Raw genomic sequence first — 14,267 nt, 5'->3', positions numbered from 1 at the left:
AATTACTTGATTTTTCATAGAATTTCCTGGGTCCAATTATTTATAATTAAACAACCACATTTAATTGAATTGTCCCACAAATTTTATTGGAGAAATGCATGTACTTTGAAAATTTATAATTTGTGGAGAAATGCGTGTTCTTTGAAAATTCAATTAGTTTTCCATGTTAATGAGCATGTCTAAACTCTGAGTTCAATTAAACTGGGGCCTATTACAATTTTATTGTGCTAGGCTCCAAACTAATTACATTAAAGAATACACATTTAAAAATTTGGTATTGTTTGTTTTATCATAGCCAAATGGGAACTCACATTTGATACAAGTGTCCTAATTCTAGAGTCTTCTCATGCAACAAATGGATGCCCTTGTTGCTCTACAAGCTTACAGCCAAATTGGTTCCTAAGTACAATCGAATTTCCCCCTTTCCTTACTTCTCATTTTCCCTACTCTTCCACCATCTTCTTCCCTAAATGCTCACAAGAAACACCCAAACATCCCAACAAATTACCCAAAAACTCTATAGGCAAAAACCTTGCAGAGACGCTCACATTACCCTATGTAAATCTTACCCAAAACCTAGAAAGAACCCCCACTGCAATCACACAGAAACCCAAAAACAAAACCAGAAAATCAGCCTAGAAAAATACCCAAAACCTCATTGAAAATACCTAGAAAATTTAATTTTAAAAAAAAAACAAAAAAAAAACTAGAAAACAGCCTTGAAAACCTAGAAAATCAATCCTAAAACTTCCTTTCTACACATCACCAAAAATAGCTTTGTGGGCGTAAGCACCCACGATGATCTTTGTGGGAAGTATACCTTGGCCTAAGGTGGACCATGACAGAGGGTGTAAATGGAGTCGCTACCTAAATTAGGTCTAGAAACCATAAATATAGCACCCTTGTGGAAGGGCTGATCTTACTAAAGCACATGTCCGGAGTTTAGGTATAGGGACGGGAAGGTGTTAGGCACCCAACCCCACACGACCTATGGGTCGGCTTTCACTCATTGTGTTCCAAGTCTTAATCTTGTTAAAAACACATTTAACACGATATTCTAACTCACACATACTCTAACATACATCTAAAGGCAAACAACATGGCATAACCATCCCCAAACCTAGCATTCATCTATCATGGCATTAAGCATATATTATCGAAGGCAGAGACATTTCAAGGCAGATCTGGACAAGACATCTAAACATTCAAGCATCAAAACCATGGTATTCAACCAAGCATATTCATGTTCAACAACCATATCATGCTCATCATCCAAATTAAATGCATTTCCATGTAATCATGAATGACTTACCTCACTACATTATAGCACCTATGCATCAATGCATGTTCATGTTCATGTTCATGGTATTCAAACAAACTAAAACCCTAATAAACATCAAAGAGATAAAACAAGACAAAATAGATAGACAAATACTTAGAGATATGAAGAACTGAATTAAATAAAGGCTAAACAGATGAAAGAAAGCAAGGAAAAACAAAAAGAAATGAATTAGGGTTTTTGGACATGAGTGTGCATGTGCATACATAGGGTATGCATGCATATCTCAATTGTATGCATACGCACACTTCGAGTATACATACGCATGCATGAAGCATGTGCACACATACACACCCGAAACCCTAACCCAAAAACTCAGAACTAAAAAATAAAAAATAAAAAATAAAAAATAAAAAATAAAAAATAAAAATAAATAAATAAATAAATAAATAAGAAAAACAAGAAATCTAACAACCTAGTATGCTTCAAACATAAACACGAAGTAAACCTAGACTAAACAAACATGTTAAGACATTAAAACATGTATATACACACACACCCAAAAAAAAAAAAAAAAAAACAATGAAAAGTGAAGAGCCAAAGTTAGAACCTTTACCTAAACACTAGAACTCTTTAGACCTTGATTTTGACCGTTCCCCTCAGTCAATCTATTCACAAACAAATTAAAATAGGTTAGTAAACTTCAGAACTCAAAGATCAAGACTAGAAAAGGTCCCAATCAAGTAAAATGTAACTTGAGGATGTTTTGTGAAAAACTCCCCCTTTGATTCACTATTTTCTAGTGAATTTTGTGTGTTTTGCCATCGTTTTCGTCCATGTGAGAGACGAGCATTTATTTGGGGTTTTGTGGAGTCGCCACTTATTTTTTATATTATAAAAAATAAGAAAAACTACAAGATACAAAATACATATCTAAAATACCTCAATTTTCATTGATTGAATATGTAAAGACAATTTGGTAGAAGAACATTACAAGGCTTTGGTCCTAAATGATAGGGCAAAAATGGATTGACCCCTTTGGTAAATTAATCAATTACCTAAGTTAATTAATTAGTCAAATTACATGCAATAGCGTGGTAGCACAAACAAATCACCAAATAACTAAATGCAGCGGAAATTAAATTTGATATGGTTATTTGTTTATGAATTGGGAAAACCACCAAGGCAAAAACCCCATTGGGTGAATTTAAGGTCACCACTCCCAATAATCCACTATTATCAATCACAAGCTGTTACAAGTAAAAGGAATCCCAGTACCCAATACCAACCTACAGTTGAACCCTTACCCTAATGCCCTATTGGACTTGTATTGTAGTGACAATCTCTCCGTTCAATGCACGAATCCTTGAATGTGACTAACCAATGATGCACAGATTCCAATACATAACTAACACACCAACTTGAGGAAAATTGTTGGCTACAAATTTCTTCAGTTCATCAATAGTAAAGATCAGGAAGCTCCTTGGTCACAAAACCCTTGGTGTAAAGACGTAGTAGCTTCTATAGAGAATATGATGAACTAGAGCAATTTCTGCTTCTAGTCACAATATGCATGGATTATTCTTTTGCATCACCTTATGACAGCTCTTAAAATAATCCTTACATATGTCTAGGGTTGTGAGAAAAGAAATCCTACACAAATACTCAAGGATATGTATGTAATCAGATCTGGAAAACCTGATTTCGTAATTCTCAACAGATTCAACTTGTGTTGAGCTTCTGTCGAACTTCAGCAGTAATTCTCAATAGAAAGGATTCTATTGAGACTTTTGTCGAGATTTAATGGGCAGCACATTCTTCACTTGTTTCTTGGTCAGATTTGCATGGCTTCAATACTAAACTTGAACACTTGTTTCTTGAAGTAAAGTGCGTTTTGTCAAAGGATTAGCCAATTACATTAAATATATCCCTAACACTAAATGCAATCTATGTAAAAAAATATAAACCTTATGTCCCAAACACTAAGTTTAGAGGATGATGATACTCCACAAGTTCCAATAGTAAACTTGGAGAGACCACCAGGGGTGAAGACTGAAAAAGAAAGATTGAAGAAACAAAAGTGTAAAGAATGTACGACTTCACATATGGAAGTCATATTGAATGTCATGATGGAAGAAAGAAGAAAAATGAGTGAGATGAAAATGGCTTGTATTGAGAAAGGATGTCTTGCAAACCATGGGCATGAGATGGCGTGAATTCAACTTAAGGATAAAAAACTTGAAATGGCAAGAATGAAAATGGAACTGGATATGAAAAGATTGAAAGAGGAATATGAAATGGAAAAGCTAGAGGAGGACAATGAAATAGAGAAATTGAGAATGAATCAAATGAAGGAAGAAAAAAATATTATAATGATGGATGTAAGTACGTTGTCTTCAGTGTAGCAAGAATATATTCGCCAATGCCAAATGAAAATCCTTGAAAAACGAAGGTCTCGTGATTAGACTATTATCATCATCAATGCAATTATTTTGTATATGATTAAGAGAGCTCTTTAAACTTTTTTTGTTGCAATGTGATCCTACTAACTAAAAATGTATGTTGGGTCACTCATTTTTGTTTTGCTGCAATATGATCCTATTGCACTATTTATTTTGTTTTGCTACAATGTGATCCTATTGCACTATATATGTATATGCAAGGTGATGTTCAACCTTATTGCTAATTCCCATTAGCTTTGTACTACTTTTTAAGCTTTTAAAATGTCATTACTCCTATACTACTAATTCTCATTAGCTTTGTACTAGTTCTTAAGCTTTGTACTAATTTCCATTATTGCTATACTGCTAATTCACATTAGTTTTTAAAATGTCAAATTTCTTTTGTATTAGTACAATGAAACAGGCAATGGCCTTGCTAAAAAGGTTGATCTGATTGCATTAAAGCTTTTGTTCTTTTGTTCAGATTCCATGCTTCCTATATACAGGGAAAAATGGTTTCCTAATATATGTGTGTGTGTGTGTGTGTGTGTGTGTGACTATAAAAAAAAAAATAGCATGTTGGAAAATATGACTATTAGAAATTTTGAAAATATTATTGTTGTGAGATTTAAAAATATAGTTGTTGGGAATTTGAAAAATATAGCCGCTGGGAATGAATATAGAAAGAATAAAGAAATATTAAAAAAAGAATAAATAATTAATGAAAAAATAATATTTAAATGAGATAGATAAAGAATAGAGAATTTGTTAGAAAATGTATTTAAAAAAGTAGGTAGGTAAAAGATAAAAACAACTGTTCACACTCCAATTAGTACAAAAATTTGGAGAAGTTACTGGAGATGCTCTTAGTTGCTTAGAAAATAAGTTAGGGTTGCTTAAAAATTAAGTCAGATCAGCTTAAAAAATAAGCAAAAAAATGGAAGGCGAAAATCCTAAAAAAGGTGATTTGGATAAGAGTAGGCTGATTTTTCAGATTTGAACATGTTTCAGTATTTTGATCATATCATTTTACTATAAATTTTGATTAAGCTGAAATTTGGATAGATGAAGGGAAATTCGATTCTCTACAACTTTTCCAGAAATATCCTAGTCCGAATTTCGAGTTCTACAATGCCAAAAGTGCCCTAGAATGTGAATTTGAAACCTGCTACTTGATTAGCACGTTTTTGAAGTGTTTTTCAAGTCTAAAACTGTATTTGGACGAATTTCAGAGTTATTTTCATGATAAACTTCATCCCAAAGTGATAATTAGGATTTTTAAAATAACTATTTTGAATATAATTATCTCAAAAGCCTAATTATCTACAGTCTTTAAATATTATCAGCTTTATTGTTTTAATCCCATGCAACAAATCTCACTTAAAAATTTTAAAAAAAAAAAATTTTTTAAAAATCACAAAAATTCATTTAATTAATTTTAATTATTATCCAATAAAAATTAATTTCAATTAATCACAAGTGATCAATTTTACCCAAATAAATGCATGCATACCGTTAAAACTTGATCTTGTGATATTTTTCAATTTAATGGTCCGATTTGGAAACCGGATGTATTGTTGTGATCGTTAGAATCTCAAGATCATTTTTAGGATATGTGATGAATGATTTAATGCATAAAATGCAATCATGATTTTTGGGTACTTAGAATGATAATTTTGGTCGTCTTCCAAGATTAAATTATGGGTGCAAAATTGAGAGTCTACAGTCTTCCCTTGAAAAAGTACCTTTTATGGCTTTATATAGTCGAAAAATAGGGGTTTGGGGCGGCTCCCAAACGATGTGGGATTCATTCCAAACCATAATTAAGTGCAAAAAGTTTTCTTCACATAGTTTCTTGAGCCCTAGTTGCGTACGCATGGCTTTAGTGCATGTATGCATGTGCACACTTTAGGGTTTCCAGCAGCCTTTCTTTTCCAAAAATAGTTTTATTCTTCCAAAAATAAGTTATATTTTCCACACACACTTTCCTTAAGTCAATTTTCACGAGATTGGGCCCTAAACCAATTTTGGGCTTTAAAGTACTACTATTGTTGGGGAACGGGGGCCTGAGTTGTAAGGGGTACAAAATATGGTGTCTACTGTAAAGTTGTGATTTACAAATATGTATTTTGTTGGCTTTTATTCCGTACCAAATTTGATTGTGATTTTATTCAATCTTGTGTACCCTGTATTTATTGTGGGATGTGATTGTAAGGGTTGTGTGTTAGAGAGAGAGAGTATGAAGGCTCAAGCAAGTGAAGCCAGAAGAATTCTCACGGGTGTCTCGCGACTAAACTTCCCACGAAGTGAAGCATATGCCTTGCACATGACTGGAATGCAAAGAGTCTGTACAGATGGAGACAGCTATGTCTCGCGAGTATCTTGCAAGTAAGGCCTTCTCGCGAGACACCTGCGAGACATTCTGTTCTGCTAGTCTGTACTACCTGATACACACTTTCTGTACCCTCATTATATATACCCATATTACCCACAAATATGAGAGAGAGCTTCTAAGAGAAAATCCTAGCTAAAACACTTGAGAGTTAGAAATTGTTATACCAACAATTCTCTACACCTTTGTTTGTGGGATTTTCTCATCTCCTACCTCTCCATTTCCATACCATTGAGAGGTCAATAGCCCAAACACTTACCACACCTTTTGAGAGTGTCCAATAAGGTTTTGGTGCTACTGGGAAACATTGGAAGAAGCCAAGGATGGTAGATGCAACATGGAGCTTGTTGCGGGATACGGAGAGCTAGACAAGACACGGTTCCGAGAAGCCTTGTTGGAGTAGGAGCTTGGAGGGCTTAGGTACAGAGGGTAGATTAGGCTTGGAGGCTCTCTTACTTACCCATGTATCCTAACTGATTGTCTAGTGGATCGATTACCGCTTGGAGGGCGGCGGAGAGGTTTTTCGCCGAGGTCTTTGGTTTCCTCTTCGATAACACATCTCGGTGTTATTTGTATTTGCATCTCTTTTCCTTACTCTTGTTCATTTCATTTTACTGTTGTGTTGCTTTAAATATGGATTAGAGTAGCTCTCGTGTTTACTTGCTTGTGTTTACACTATTCCGCACTTAGTATTAAGTTAATGTAAAATCAACCAAGCCGTAATTTGAATTGGGGGTCTAAACAAGCTCTTGTGTTTTCACACATTTTGAGCTTTCATCAACAAATGCCCTTCTTTTTATTCGTGAGCTCCACTAATGAAATGAAAAAAATAAGAGACAAAACATTTTGTTTCGATGTACAGCTTGGGCCCAACCTAAGCACATGACAAACAACTCGCATACATGGGTGGGTGCAACTCCGTAGAGTTACATGGGATTCGTATATCTGAAGTTACACGGGTGTTACTAGGGAAATGAGTAATGACAAGTTCACTATCCAAGAACCTGGTTTGCCAATTGCAAGAAAAAGGCGAATGACTAGTGTGCTGTCACAGGAGACCAAAAATAAAACCTGTACTCCTAAAAATACATATAGTGGTGTGAGTAAGGATCGTTCCCATAAAGAGTATCTAGCCTAGTTTTGTGCTATATGAACAAGGATTTTGGGGGGGAGGGGGGAGGGGTTGAGTATAATGAAAACAATTTTAAGAAAAATAACTAAGGAACAATTCAAATTCAAATATCGAAATCAATCAAAAGAACAAACCTTGATCTAAGTCAACATCCACCATTAGAATATTATAATTGATTATCAATGCAAGCATATATCAATTCACACTTTGAATATTCACTGTTGGAACTATTTTCCTATTTCTCCTTAGTCGCAGTTAATTAGAAAACAAGCGATCTAATTAACCCTAACTACTAAACAACCCAAGACAAGCACTAAAGGTTTAATCTAGCGGCAGCCTTAAGAATTAGAGAGATCGATGAAGCTAAACAATACAAGCACAAGCGGTTGCATTTAATTTAGTCGAGTGTTCTTCCTAAGATCTAATAATTTCTGACGTAGCAAATCTTTAACTCTTGGTTGCTTCACAAATTAGAGATATCAAACAATTACGGATTTGATATCTAACCTAGCAGTAGATTGCAACGAATAATAAACTAGTAGGCCTCCTAGTAATTAAACTAGACAATCATGAAAATAGGCATAGAAGAACATCCGATATTCAAAGCATAAATTGAACAATAAAAACAAATTAGTTTTCACAGTTTTATTGATTCCAAGGCTTTAGTTTCCTTCAACCAAGTATAAAAGTTTAGCCAAGTAGGGCCATGATGAAAACTCAAATGAGAAGTTAGAGTAGAGGGGAGAGAGAGGCGTGTGTGTCCAATCTAATTTCTCCTCCTCTCTTTTACACGTTAATTCCCCCTTTCCCAGCCTAAAAAATCTCCTAAAAATATTCTAAATAATAATATCCAAATCTGACTAATTAAGGAAAAAATAAAAAGTAAAACAAAGTCCTAATATAACTAGGAAAGTGGTGTTTTTTCAGTTGGAATTTTCGTGCACCAGATCTGGAAGCTTATAAAAATAAACCGCATAAGGTATTAGAATTTCAGGCAAAGGAACATTCCAAAACATCAGCAGTGCAGTTGTAGTAAATTCAAGCCCAATTTCTACCTTGATGCATCCAGTATCTCTCAAAACTTGAAAGTTGTAGATATTTTTCTTGGCGTTCCATAGCATCTTGAATCATCTCAATCGAAGCTCTAATGAGAGAGTTATGCCAAGATTACAAAGCGATGTCAAAACTATCCAAAATCGTCCAATTAGCTACGTTTTGCACTTAATGCCTCCATTTGCATCCTAAATCAAAATATAAGAATAATGAGTATATTTAGGCACCAAATAAGTATAAAAGACTAAACATTAAGGGAGAAAAATATGACAATTTGCATTCTCATCAGTGACTCACTATCCTAGAGTCACTAAAAAGAAAAACAAACATGGCCAATAGCCTCAACCATCAACCAAACAAACAAGGTTCTCTTACGAGCTAAAAGGATACATATTTGTGGTGTCCATTTGGGGATCTTACCTTAAACTTCTTTGGGTAGCTCTTGCCTCTGGGTGATTTCTGCCTTTATCTCAATCTTTTCAATTCTGGATGGCTCTTTTGTCTACCTCAAACTCTTCCATTCCAGGTGGCTTGCGCCTTATGTTCAATTCCAAGAAGGATATGTACTCAAATTCCGTATTCTTCTCTTCTGACTTATCATAGGGGTTTATGCCTTCATGGGGGTTCCTAACATGCATGGGTTGGTGATTTTGACTCACAAAGGAGTTTTTTCTGGGTAGCTTTCAACTTATGAGGAAGTCTCTAATGATGTATGATCTATTGGGGAAAATCTTTTTTTTATGACTCATGAGGGAATTATCTTGGTAACTTTTGACTTACGGGGATGTCCTTGATGATGCTGACCTATTAGGGAAAAATCTTGGTAACTTTTGACTTACGGGGAAGCCCTTGATGATGTACAATCTGCTGGGGAAAGATTTTTTTTTTTTTTTTTTTTTGGGTGACTCATTGGGGAGCTTGTTGGTGGTTCTAACTCACGAGGGATCTTTCTTGGTGATTTCTAATCTACTAGGGAAAAATCTTGGTATTTCTAACTCACGAGGGAGTTTCCTTGGTGATTTTTATACCTTTCAACCATCTGAGGGGTATTTCTGTCATTTCAATGCATCTTTGTAACTTCTAGTGTTTCATGACTCATTGGGATGATTTTGAATTTTTTTTTTCTTGCACTTCCGACCTTTTGGGAGTCCACTGAGGATACCTTAAAATTTTATTTTATTTATTAAACTACACATAGTTTAGTGGGTGGCCTAAACTACATGTAGTTTAGCCATCGGGTGTCTTTCCCGCCTCTTCATTTTTCCTCAACGGTTACCAACCATTTTTTTTTCTCTTTATTCTTTTCATCTTTTCATCTTTTCATTTTCCCTACAACTCTCCAACTTCCTCTCCTGCCCTATAAAAACCTCTTCCACTCCCTCATTTTTCATCTTTTCACAATTTGAAAATCTCCTTCTCTCTCAAACTTTCTCATCTTCTTTAATGGCACCCAAGACCAAGAAGACTTGATCTTTGGCAAAGTGCTCTCAACCTCAACCGCTGGGTTGGAGCCACAAGGCTAACCAAGTCCCCTTCACTGCTCTACAAGCCACAAAATCATCTTTCAGACAATGCATAGACCGAATTGGTAAGTTTTTCAAACTTTTCTCATTTTCAAGTTTTGCTTTGATCTTTCATTTTAATCTGTTTTTAGACTTGAAAATGCTTAGGTTTTTTTGTGGGATGATTTAGATGAAAACTTGATGTCCTAGGAGGAGTAGGAAAATGTTTAGGATGAGTTTTGATCCATGGTAGGCCGAAACTGTCGAAGAACCCATTCTGTCTGCACCCATGCATATGCATGCATTGTGTATGCATGCGTGGCCAGGCTGTATGCGTATGTAGCCAAGCTATATGCATACGTGTTCATGTTTATAAGTTCACAAGGATGCATGCCTCAACATGTGTACGCATACACTAGCCTTGGGTACGCATAAGTAGGTCATGCATATGCATGTTGAGGCTTAGAATCACAAATTTTTCTCTAGTTTGATTTTTTTTTTCACTTATTTTTTGTCCAAAATGATTCTTCTGCTCATGTTTTTGTCTTCTACAGGCTTTACAGCCTTATTCGAGTAAGGATAGTGCCAGTCACCTATTTGCATGGTATTAGACTTTGATGACCGAGACCAAGGGCCTTAGTGAACGTGGCAAGCTTCGAGCCACTCATGCATTTACTTCCTCAGGGTGCAGCCAGCAGCATACTGGTGTAGGCACTTGCTAAGAGGTAGTGGGACACTACCCACACTTTCCATATTGCTGGGAGGGAGATGACCGTGACTCTTCACGACTTCCAATAGATGATCAGCTTGAGATCTGACAGGCCCATCATCAACTTGGAGAGTGAGTCGGGCATTTAGCTAGGTGTTGACCTGCTAGGGCGTACCTACACCAGTGAGCGCATTCGTTACTTTGATTTGGAAAGGGACTATAGTTCTCTTTCTTAAGAGATTCCAGATGATCACGCCCGGATGGCTAGGGCATTTCTACTATATTTGCTAAGGGCATATCTCTTTGCCAATGGTGGTCAGTCGGTATCTCTGAGGTGGGCTAGATCTCTTTCGTGACTTTGAGCAGGCTTGGGATGTGAATTGGGGCCATGCTTGCCTTGCTTACATCTACTTAGTCATGGACACATTGAGCCGGGGGACTCTATGCGAACTAGCAAGGCCTTGGAAGCTCCTTAAGGTTAGACTCTTTCTTTTTCTCATATAGTTCCACAAATTGTACTTTGTACTCCTACAAATTATATCTGTTTCATATGTCATCTAGGTTTGCAAACTGTATCTATTTCTCTTGTAAACTGTACTTGTGTGCTCTATCTTGCAAACTATCATCTTGCAAACTGTATTTGTATGCTTTGTCTTGCAAACTGTCATCTTGTAAACTGTACCCATGTCTTTTTCTTGCAAACTATCATCTGGCAAACTATACCTATACTCTTTTCTTGCAAAATATCATCCTGCAAATTGTATCTATGTGCTCTATCTTGCAAACTGTATCTATGTTCTTTTCTTGTAACATTGGCCCTTGTCCTATGGCCTTATCTCCTATGGTGCGGATGTGGACCTAAAGGTCTTCCTTTCAGTCTAGGCTCATCTCAACGACCTTTCCTCCTACTCAATGAGCAAAAAGAAATCCTCTTGTTTAGTCATCATTGCATGTTTCAAAGTCTCTTTCTAATCACGGTGTCTTTATAGATTGTTTGGGGACCTTGGGCGAGTGTTCCTTCTGTTGTTGACTCAGATCTAAAGGCAGCTGCCATCATCTCTTTTGAGACCTTTTAGCTCTAGGAGAGTGCTGGCTTGAGAGTCCTATACTTAGCTAAACGAGCTTCTTGCAAGTTGGTGGGTGACGACACGCCTTAGGTACCCATGGATCCTCCTGCATTCATGCTTGCCCCACTTTTGATGTTTGATGCTGAGTACCAGTTGGGGAAGGGTGGCATTGCCTATGCCCAACGCCTCCTAGGTGATCTGGACTATGATGAGTTCAATGAGGGTCACCTTATGTCTCATTTTCCCATCAGGGTATGTATCTTCTCTTTTCCATCTCTTTTTTCTCTTTATCTTGCATATCATATACGTGGTGATACTCAAATGTGGTGAACATTTTAAGCTGTAACTGGTCTAGCTGCTAGTGGTCCTGTTAACCCTCCTCGTTTACCTTGGTCGGTCTACACCTATGGTCCTGATAGGTTTGCTCAGGAGCATCCTGTGGGGCGTAACCCTAATGTCATGGGTTGCCTTTTTTCTTAGGGCACATGAATGGTGAGTTCTTCTTGTCCTTATTCTTTGCACTTTCTTCTTTGCATTCCTTAGGCTTGTTATAATTATTGTCCATTTTCAAATCTAGCCCACTGTAGCGGAGCATGAGGAGCTAGTCTGGATTGCTAGGAACTTCAAGCAAGGAAGAGGCACTACCGGAGGTGATCCCTGCAGAAAAATAGACATACACAGACAGACAAACAAACAGACAGATAGTCATACAATTTCCAATTTCTTTCTTTCTCTTCTTTTTTTAGCATATATCTTCTACCTTTTTACTTTATTTGAGACATTGGGTTTTATTAAGAACATCTTTATATTTCTGCTTTTATTTTAGGATATGTACTTATTTACAACTTATGGGAGATTTAGATATGTATGCATTTTATATCATCTTGCTTTTCTTCTTTTTTTTTTTCTTTTTTTTTGAATGAAATTATAAGTTCAAATCTGTCTTGAGCAATCCCTTAGGTAATAGGAATCATGAGAAGGATCTTGGTGTAGAAAACAAACTCCGAAAAGGAAAAGGAATTCGAAACGCTAGTGACCATGTGTTGATACCATATTTTGTCCACCTTTGATTTGCGTGCCGGACCCCAAAAAATCTAAAAAGATCATTTCCTCTCCATGGGGCTGTAGAACATCCAGAATGATGTGGCGTAGCCTGTTCAAACACCGGAGCACCCAAAGTGCCTTTTTCAATCAAAATGACCAAAATGCCCCTGGTCAACCCTAGGTTGACCAAAGGTCAAATAAGGTCAAAATCCTCACAAAACAACATTTTTCATGGTTTTATATCAAACCTGAGCTTCTCGGAGATTTTTGGCAACTTTGACCAAGTTTGACCTAGAGTTGACTCTTGGTGGGCCTAAAAACCCTAATTTTGATCTGACCGTCAGAATGGGTTGAAACCAACGCCATTATGAAGATTATTAAATTCTCAGTCCAACGACTATTCATGGGTCAAAATTGGAGTTAGAATGACCAAGATATCATGAAAATCGAGTTAACGCATTGGTCGATGCATCGCTAACTTTCGAGAGCCATAACTTTTGATCCGACCATTGGATTTTCAATTTACCTTTTTAGAAATTGGAAGTCAAGATCTTTCTAGGGGTGTCAAGATCAACCCCATTCGTGAAGCTTCACAAGTGGCGGCCCTTGAAGGGCACCCCTAAACCAAACAAAAAAAAAAAAAAAAAGGACTTTTCTGGGTCTTGCTTTTGCTTGAATGTTTTCTACAAATTTTTCCTCTCTCTCAAAAAGCACACAAAAAACACATCAAAACCTCTTGATTCTTCCTTCTTCACCAAAAATACAAGGTATTGTTCTTATACCCAATCTTCTTCTCCTTGATTCTACACCTTGGATTTGGGGTTTAAGGGTGTGGATGTAGCTTTTTAGCTACTACACACCTAACTTTCTAAATCTATTTCTAGCATTTATCTTGCTCTTTTATGCCTTAATAACATGATTTATTGCTTTCCTTAGCATGTTTCTTGCTTTATCTTGCTCCTAGCGTGTTCTTAGTTTAGATCCATGTTCTTCCCTGCTTGTTTACATGTTATTTGTCTTGATCTACATGCTTTATGCTTTATGCCATGTTTTCCTATTCTTTGTTCCTTTTTTTGTTCTATGTTGATGTTAGAGTTACATGCTCACATGCTTGCATGATGTTGTTAGCTATGCCTTGCTCGGATCTGTGTTGATGTATGTATTTCCATGTTATATGGTTAGATCCTTGTTTTCACATGCTTATATGCTTGGATTCATGTTCTTCCATGTTTATGTGCTAGGCTTGTACATGTTGATGTGTATGTTTCTATGCCTACTTGTCTTGATCTATGTTTTCACATGCCTATGCACTTGGATTTATGTTCTCTACATGCTTTCTACTATCTTCCATGTGCTTGTGTGCTCCATGCCATGTTTGTGTGCCGGAATTAAGTGTTATAATTTTGATATTATTCCATGTTTTGAATTGTCTATAATGTTATTACTACGAGAAAGTCATATTGCTACTCAAATTTGAAACTTGGTGTGTCTTCCTCATATCATGGTCTTTGTTTATATATTTGCAATTTATATTATTTTTGAGTGTGTATGTATATATAACTATTGGGAGTTTTTCTTTATTAATATAAGAATTGTAAAATGCTTTGTAGATTTCAGTAACTATTCACTTGCAACTCAATAACGTTCA

Source organism: Quercus lobata, chromosome 5, assembly GCF_001633185.2.
Source record: "Quercus lobata isolate SW786 chromosome 5, ValleyOak3.0 Primary Assembly, whole genome shotgun sequence".
NCBI classification, from domain to species: Eukaryota; Viridiplantae; Streptophyta; class Magnoliopsida; order Fagales; family Fagaceae; genus Quercus; species Quercus lobata.
The sequence above is the reverse complement of the archived record's forward strand: the minus strand, read 5'-3'. Positions refer to the sequence as shown.